General features: G+C 35.2%; 1 protein-coding gene across 1 annotated transcript in view; it reads left to right on the forward strand.

Annotated features, from left to right (window-relative positions):
- LOC127651617 (phospholipid-transporting ATPase IH-like) overlaps positions 1 to 4,788 on the forward strand; it is a 94,536-nt gene extending 89,748 nt beyond the window's left edge. Inside the window, exon 32 of the mRNA XM_052137539.1 lies at positions 2,756 to 4,788. The gene's annotated coding sequence lies outside the window, so the exon portion shown is untranslated. The remainder of the gene's footprint in view (positions 1 to 2,755) is intronic.
- The last annotated feature ends 2,643 nt before the right edge of the window (positions 4,789 to 7,431 follow it).

The raw sequence follows: 7,431 nt of genomic DNA on the forward strand, positions 1-7,431 counted from the left end.
GTACCAAAGGTTGTATACAAATGTGTTAGTTGCCTTATGCTGAAAGAGAAATGAAGTAAAAGTATTTGATAGCATTAGAAGAATCCCACCACACTGCCTTAAGTTGACATTGCACCAGCTGAGGATGTTGACAAATAAAAGTAGTACTCGACATCTTCCAGCGGCAACAAAACAGCCCAGGGCTCCTGAAAAAAATTATCGTACAGCTTGCATATTAGCTGAAAAAGTTGTCAGAAAGTGACATTGGTCCTAATGTCTGTATGCTCACAAAAGTCTAGACAAACTAGCGTGTCATTGTATTTTCATGATTGTACTGTAACATCCTATTTGACTGTTCCCAAAGCATTTTGTCTGTAATTCTTGGAGCCCTGTGCTGCGCTGTTTGTATCATTTCTTTGTTGAACATTACTAATTCATCATCATCTTATAAGTCAGATATAATAAGCCTGTGCTACTGATCACAAACAACTCATTAAACTAACAGCCTAAGCAAGGTCAGCATCATAGATGGCCTCTGTTCACTGTCCTGTGCACTTTGATAGAAAATCACATAGAACATTAGCTTCTTAAAATGTATCCAGAGAACGTGCCTCACACACACCATATGACTTACCTGTTTAGGAAGACAGCATTCTCATAAAACACAGTTTTATTATTTATTATTATATTATTATATTTTTATTATTAACACATGATTGCTATTTGATGTGTCATTAACATTCATTTTAAGTGAAGTCCACTGTGAAAGTACAACCCCCAAGTCCAAAAAAGTTGGGAGAGTATGAAAAATGCTAATAAAAACAAAAAGGAGTGATTTGTAAATTATATTCACCCTTTGCTAAATTGACAGCACCTCAAATAAACATTATATAATGTTTTACCTTGTGAATTTAATTGTTTTTTTTATGTACAGTAATTTCAAATCAGATGATTGCAACATGCTCTAAAAAAGTTGAGATGGGCAATTTAAGACTAATAACAATTTGACGAGTTAAAATAACAAGGCAATGTTAAACAGGTGAGGCTATCACGTCATGGCATACAAGGTGCCTCCAAAAACAACCTAGTCCTTCAAGAGCAAGGATCATTCGAGACTTGTCAATTTGTCAACATATGAATCAGCAAATAGTCCAGCATTTTGAGAACAATGTTCCACAAAGACAAATTGGAAGGATTTTGGGCATTTCACTCTCTACATTGCACAATATAATTAAAAGATTTAAGGAACCTGGTCAAATCTCTGTGTGTACGGGGCAAGATGGAAACCATTTCTGAACACACGTGATCTCTGATCCCTCAGACATTAAAAGACATCATTCATCTGTAATGGATATCATGAATATGGGCTTGGGATTACTTTAGTAAATCTTTGTTAGTCAACACCACTCGCCGCTGCATCCACAGATGCATGTTTAGACTTTACTATGCAAAGCAGAAGCCCAACATCAACACTGTCCAGAAGCACTGCCGACTTCTCTGGTCTTGGTCTCATCCTAGATGGATATAGAACAGTGGAACGGTATTTTTAAGTCTGACGAGTCCACATTTTAAATAGTTTTTTAAAAACACACCCGTCGTGTTCTCTGGGCCAAAGAGCTGTTATCAGCATCAGGTCCAAAAGCCAGTGTCTGTATGGACCAGGGTTGTGTCAGAGCCCATGGCATGGGTAACTTGCACATCTGCAAGAACACCATGAATGTAGACAGATATGTACAAATTTTGTAGCAGCGTATACTTCCATTCAGCACCGTCTTTTCCTGGGACGTCCTGGCATTTTCAGCAGGACAACCATCTCCTGCAATCCAGGCCATCTCCAATTGAGAATGTGTGGTGCATTATGAAGTGCACGATACGGCAACAATGATCCCGTACAATTGTGCAACTTTTTAAACTTAACAAACTTGTGTCTTTAGTTTCTAAATTCTTAATAAGTGCTATTAGAAGAAATGATGTTTCACAGTGGTAAACACTCGACTGTCCCAACATTTTTGGAGTGTGTTTCAATCATCTGATTTGAAATGACTGCACATTAAAAAAAACTGTTAAAGGTAAAACATCATATAATGTGTAGTTGTAGTGCTTTCAATATAACAAAGGGTGAATATAATGAACAAATCACTCCTTTTGATTTTTAATTAGCATTTTTCATACTGTCGCAACATTTTCGGAACTGGGGTTGTAGTTCAGAGTCATGTCTTAACTGTTTAATAAGATAACGTTATCATAAAGTCAAAAATTGCTATTTGATCATTTATAGTTGTTTGATCTCTGTTGAGTTTATAAATTCATGTTCACACTAATTTCAATTGAATTGAAATCCAAAGTGAAAGCAGTTCAGTGTAATAACTGTTTAATATGATACAATTATCATAAAAAGTCAAAGAATTGAAATGTGATGACTCTTAGTTCGATTTCATCTTTGTCAAGTATAATAATTCACATTCATTTTATAAAACATTCCCATAAAAAGCATTTACTTTTTGATTACTCATCATTCAGTGCTATTTCCGTCCAATCTATTAATTCACATTCATATTTATTCAAACTGAATCTGAATTGAAATGTAATGTGAAAGCAGTTCAGTTCAGTGGAAATACCAGATTGTATTGAAATACTGATTAAACTGATATAAACCCGAACCAAAAAATTTTGCATTTGATCTTCAAAATCTCTCAGAAGCTTGTCTGCATGTTTTTCCTGCTATCCTTCTCATTCCATGCCTGTTTTTTCTTTGTCTCTGTTTTCTGGAATGTAGTGTTGCTTTCCTGGAGCTGTCCTCTTTCATCTAATCGCCACCTATTTCCTTGCATGTGTTTCCTCATCATCATTCAGTTCTCACGTGGCCAGACGCCCATTTCACCGTTTTAACCATCATCCATGTTAGAGTCAGGATTTTGGTTAGAGAGAGTAGGTGATGTCAAAGTCTTTCAAGTTCACTGGTTTGATTGGTACTCCAAGCTTCTTGTGGGTAGGTGCCTTCTGGTGCTTTTTCACCTCAGTGTATGTTCATGCATTCAGTTCAGTGAAGCGTTGAATTCTGGGAAACTCCAGCATGCACATGCATATGTTGCCCGTCAGTTGGCCTACAACAGTGAATGTCTAATTATACAATGCTGATATGGGTAACATTAGTTTGTTAAGGGGTGTAAGGGTCACTTTTGGACATTTATTTTTGTGGTTAAAAGAGATTTAATTTGGATGAAAAGTCACAGTCAGTATAGCAATAATGGAATGTCCTTTTTCATGCACACATTATAATGTATCTAAATCTAGAGTATATTGATGTCAAGGTTTACAAAGGGCAAGTGGATGAATGAATAATATATTTATCTAATATTTTCACGGAAAAATTTCATTTCTGGTCCAAAAGTGTATAATTTTACTCATCGAATGTCAAATCTGGAAGTCAAACTAAAAAACAGTTTCATTGATTATCGAGATCTGAATATTTGCATGTTCTATGTCGCTGTAGTAATGGACCAACCACTGAGCTTTATGAAGCATTGTCGTGTCATATTTTAATTAATAAACCATTTTTATAACTTCTGTTAAAGTGTCTCTGAGTCCAGTTTAAGTCATGTAACACACATCAACGATACAACTCTCGCAAATCTAAATGAAAACAAGAATGTGCTGGAATTATATTATTGAGATACCCAAATAATAATAGGGGTAAACTGATTAATTAATTTCAGCCTGTCAATGTATTTATATTATTGTTTTGCATTCTTCTGAATTTCTTACCACTTGTATCAACTATTGCTGTTGCTCAGCAGCTCTCTCTGGCTTCCTGAATGTAACAAAAAAGAAAAACGTTACTGCTGTGCACCACAAAAATGGCATAGCGTTAATCATGTAGCCGAGAATAAAAGCTACATATTACCACAGCTCAAGTTTATTCTAGAACAAATGCCCCCTTCACAATTGTTTGTGTGTGTGTGTGTGTGTGTGTGTGTGTGTGTGTGTGTGTGTGTGTGTGTGTGTGTGTGTGTGTGTGTGTCCGATAAACTATTGTTTTGAATCAGAACAATTTTTTTGTAATGTAGAAATAATTGTATCTCTAAACGCTAGCTGCCTCGGGTGCATTCAGGCACTGGCAAACACTGTATTCTGTCTATCTGAAATGGCTGTATGATATAGGTATTTTGTATATCTTGTGGAAATGTCTTTTTGCTACTTTTGTATCTAGAGGGTGAAGAGCACTTACTGTCACTGAGTTAGAATGTTACTGTTTTAAAAACAACCAAAAGGTCAATGGAGAAATCAGTTGCAGTAAATACAGAAGTTAAAAAACAAAAAATAAATAGCTTTAACTGTCTGTGTTTTTTGTTGTTTTTTTGGGGTGGGGGGTGGGGGGTTATCATTATAAACAAAACGTGTGGGATAGTTCTTAAAATGACATTTGCATGGTCATTGCTCACACCGACACTAGAAAGACAAATGAAATACAGTCATTGTTTTAAAGGCAGGTGTAACCAAATATTTCATTAGATGCTACAATTGAAGGCTTTACTGTCTGTAGTGGGGCTTAGTCTGTGCCAGCCTATTCAGATTAACACAATATCTTTACTTTTTTGTTTCATCTGCACAAAGCGTGATTTTGCTCATCAATTCATTATATGTATACTACTGTACACTTTACTGCTTATATGTAATAATATTATTGTACAGTTTGGGCTCCTTTTGTATAAAGTTTTAAAAAGGTCTGTAGATATGTGGATTTTTGCCATTTATTTCTGTAGCCATTAACAGCAAGAAAAAGTCAATTTGCTTATAATAAAGAAATGCAAATGTTTGAACACCTTGAGCCTTTCTTTGTTTTCCAATTTTTTTAATATAAAACTAACAATATACACATAAAATGTATTGTATATATGTGTATCAACGCAAATCAACTCCTATAACCCTGTGCAATGCCACCATTGCAAACATTTTTAAAATAAATAAAATCCCGGACGAGCTCCCAATAAGTTGTTACATATAGTTACATAAAATAGTATCATATTTTCACAACATAATTTTGCAAGTTACAGATGTTTGTATCTCAAAAGTCCATTTCTTTTGGTGCCAAAATCATTGACTTGGCATGTCATGGGCATAAATAATAAAGGGCATGTAACAGTGTAATTGTACTTTATGACCAAAAGATGGCAGCAAATTGCAACATATTGAGACTACCTCAACAAACTACACCACACTTAACATAGTCAGCTTCTCAGTGACATAAAGTAGAAAAATAGAAAGGTTTTTAATAAATACAGGTAGGTATTTATTGCTTGTGGTTTACGCTTGCATAAATGCATTTAATGTGGACTCAAAACAACTCAGAATATTATAATTTAACACTATATAACAGAGAAGTATAATATTGCAGTAGTATTATAGAGACAGGCATCCCTTTATCCAAACACTACCTTAAGCTTGTTTGAGAGAGAGAAACAACTTGCAGTGTAAGTCTATAGTTATTTTTTATATATATATTTATATCTAATAATATAATCAAATATCCTTAGCCCAAAGCAGCATAAAGCAATGACTGCTACAATGTTCCATATATTAAAATCTCCTTAAAATAATGTTTTAGCTCATAATGATGGAATACCGTCGCTCTTATGAAGTCATAATGATAATTCAAATGTGTGGCCCAAATGAGGTCATAATGATATTATAATGTATACATCTGATGAAGTCATGCTAATCATGGTATTATATTTCTGGAATGTATAGCCTCTAAAAAGGTCATGAATATTTGGAATATATTGGAATGTATAGACCTGGAGGATTTCATAATGATACTGGAAAGTATTGCCTAAGCTGAGTTTGTAATTATATAATTGTTTATTGTAATATGTTATGCTATGTTTGCATCATACTACTGAGTTTATAGTCCAGTCTTCCTGTTATACACTCCATGGGCGAGTCTCATAATATAATGTTACAGTATATCATTAAATTAGGATTAATCAGGATAAATGAGTACTGTGGCACAGCTGGAGGCTTCTTTAAATTGTAATTCTCTCACCAAGTCATCATTTACTGTAATATGTTTAATGGAGTGTAAGTTTGTTGTGTTCCCGTGTGTGTGTGTGTCGCACACGCTTGCTCATTGACTTGTGAAATCTCTATTAGATCTAAAATTGCTGTTATTTGCTAAGATACGAGTCATTTAACTTTTTGCTCTCTCTCTCTCTTTTTTATTTTTGGCAGTGCTAGAAGGTTCATTATTGATTTCAAATGAGTTTTCAATGGTTCAGAACACATTGAAGTGCTTCTAAAGGCCTCTTACTATTTGATGTGAGTCTGATGATGTGATGACAAGCCTGGGAATACCAGATAGAGGGAATTTAGCTAAACACAACCTTTTTCCGAAAACGTTTCATCCATTATATCGGTGGTATGAATGGATTTTAAACTGCGTAATCTAAATCTGCTTACTTTTTACAGATTTGTTTTAGCAGGAAATACAGCCTTTACACATATCGGCTCTGTTCCAAACTCTGCCATGCGGTCCACTGCCTACATTGGCAGCTGAATTCTAAGGCAGCATCTTAAAGGTTTAGTTCAGTCAAAAATTCTAATTCTCTCATCATTTACTCACCCTCATTCCATCCCAGATGTGTATGACTTTCTTCTGCAGAACACAAATTATGATTTTTTAGAAGAACATTTCAGCTCTGTAGGTCCTCACAATGCAAGTGAATGGGTGCCAAAATATTTACACTTCAAAAGCACATAAAGGCATCATAAAAGTAATACATCCGACTCCAGTGTTTTAATCCATATTTTCAGAAGTGAAATGATAGGTGTGGGTGAGAAAAAGATCATTTTCGTTTTGGATAAACTATTTGGATGAAATAATAACTTGTTTTTTTACATGGGCAGCTGCCTTAAGGGGCTGTTCCGACTGAATGTTTAAAAAAGCTACACACAACAAAACAAACAGAACAGGAGACAGATTCTCGTGATGCGTTTTTAAACGTTGAAGTTATTTTATGCTTGACACAGCGACTAAAAAACTTGCCACTCCTGCAATAGAAGCTGAAATAACTGCGTTACGCAGTGCAACAGACAAAGACGTCTGTCTAGAGTATGTTTACGAAGAAAAACAACAGAAAACACGTATGGTGTGAGCAGCCACTAAGGCAGAAGCTGAAATGAAACCTGATTTATGAAAGTGACTGATTTATAGCATATTACAAATAATGCTCTTCGCATGAAGCGAATGGATGGCTCGACTCGCAATTGATTTGCATTAGAGATTGGTGTTAACATGTTGCGCTAACAACGCAATACCAGAGACTATTTAGCAGAGATGGGCCACTTCTATTAAAAAGAATGGGAAAATTTGGAACACCCAACCAAGGAGCACTAGTGCCCAATGGCCAACAGTTGTAGAAAGCAAGTCCTGCAATAAAGTTAAAAGAGCCAATC

This window comes from Xyrauchen texanus, chromosome 11 (assembly GCF_025860055.1).
Source record: "Xyrauchen texanus isolate HMW12.3.18 chromosome 11, RBS_HiC_50CHRs, whole genome shotgun sequence".
In the NCBI taxonomy this organism is placed as follows: Eukaryota; Metazoa; Chordata; class Actinopteri; order Cypriniformes; family Catostomidae; genus Xyrauchen; species Xyrauchen texanus.